This window comes from Typopeltis vanoorti, chromosome 11 (assembly GCF_054136105.1).
Source record: "Typopeltis vanoorti isolate ZY-2024b chromosome 11, IOZ_Tvanoo_1.0, whole genome shotgun sequence".
NCBI classification, from domain to species: domain Eukaryota; kingdom Metazoa; phylum Arthropoda; class Arachnida; order Uropygi; family Thelyphonidae; genus Typopeltis; species Typopeltis vanoorti.
Genome location: NC_143559.1, coordinates 44,149,594 through 44,151,264, shown reverse-complemented (window position 1 = coordinate 44,151,264; position 1,671 = coordinate 44,149,594). Strand labels below are relative to the sequence as shown.

Sequence of the window (1,671 nt, the reverse complement as noted above, 5' to 3'; positions counted from 1 at the left end):
TAAATGCAGAACTATGGTTTTAATAATTTTTGCTTACACCAAAGCAATAGTAATTAATCCTAAAAATAGAATGCTGCGTTTATTAGAATATTAACAGTTATTTTATTTCATGTTATTATAGTGCATTTTCTACTGTAATATATTAATCAGTGCAGTATTAATTAAAATATTCACTTAAATTATTAATATAAGCGAAATATAAACTTAGAAATATTTTTAATAAAAATTTCTCATTGAAAAACGTAGTGTGATTCTTTATTAGTATTATTTATATATACGATATCAAAGGGGATAAAAGCTTCGGGCTCGTCCGGGATTTGAACCCGGGACCTCTCGCACCCAAAGCGAGAATCATACCCCTAGACCAACGAGCCGCTTTATAAAGGATCGCCTTAAATGAATTAGTACAATCTTCAATAGCTTTACATAAAAATAATCTTTTTTTGTTTTTGTTTTTATTATTACTCACCTTTGCAACGAGTTGCCCGGAATTGTACTACGTACTAGGACTACTTGCATTAGCTTACGCTAGTAATCGCCGATTTTTTTATAGTTTACTATATTCGGCATGAAACTCTCTGATTCCAATCTTTGAGTTTCATATTCGGTTTTAAAACAATGTGGGATTTAATATCCCCTTCATTTAAATATTATTTTATATATTTATCCCGCGCGGGTAGCCTAGTGGCTATGCGCTTCGCAACCATATTCCTGGAGAATGAGTGTCTTAAGTTCGATTCCCGTCGGCAATGTGAGGAGCTGAATGATCTTCCATAGCCAAGTTAGCCAGTCTTGGGCGCGGGAGGTAGGTTCCCCTCCCTCCCCCCCAGTTTAGCTGTTTTTTCCATCCCGCAAAGCAGGCAAACCGGCCACGTGAACACACACACACACACGGACTACAGTCACGAATACCTCTATTAGGGATACAGCAGAGGAGTGGCGTGCCGGTTGCATTATTTCGCCGTGACGCCTCATTAGGAGGAGACCCAACCCGTCTGAATCAGACGAAAGGGAGAGATAGATAGATATGTTTATCAAATAAAATTCCACATTTCAGCGCAATTACTTTTAGAACATGTATATAAATATACTCTATTCCGATTCGTATTCAGCACTTCCATTAATTATTTCTTTGATGGTTTTTTAAAAGATGTATATAAGTTTCGAACCTAACTGTGAAATACCTTTATACGGGCGTTTCGACTGAAGGTGAGTTAGCTACTCTCGTTCGGAGGTGAGAAGTGGACCACTACATCTACGGCATTCAGATTTTTCGTTCCCCCAACCAGACCAATCGACCAGGAGAACACACGCAATTTTGAGCTAAGTTTACATTACAGCCAATAATATTAAGCTGATTTCATAAGATGGTCTCGAACATGTGATATCACGTGAGATGGTGCTATACCTGTATGGTATTCATCATACGCTAAATAAACAAATAAATACTATTAATTTTATTAACTATACGTTGCATTCGTGCTCTTTATTGAAGGGTACGTATTTCAATGTGTTTGCCATGAAGTTATCATATCGTGAATTAAGACTGTACCACAAATAACCTTCAACTGAAGCAACAAACCTTCTTCTACTCCTCTTCCATTCTCTGCCTCTCTTCTTTGGAATAGTCTCAAACCGTTCAAAAAGAACTTAAACATTCTTTCTCTGTTA

The 1,671-nt window shown here is 36.9% G+C and overlaps 1 non-coding gene across 1 annotated transcript; it reads right to left on the bottom strand.

Moving 5' to 3' along the window:
* Positions 1–302: 302 nt before the first annotated feature.
* TRNAP-UGG (transfer RNA proline (anticodon UGG)) lies at positions 303–374 on the bottom strand. The gene has a single exon. It is a non-coding gene; the product is annotated as a tRNA-Pro (tRNA).
* Positions 375–1,671: the final 1,297 nt, after the last annotated feature.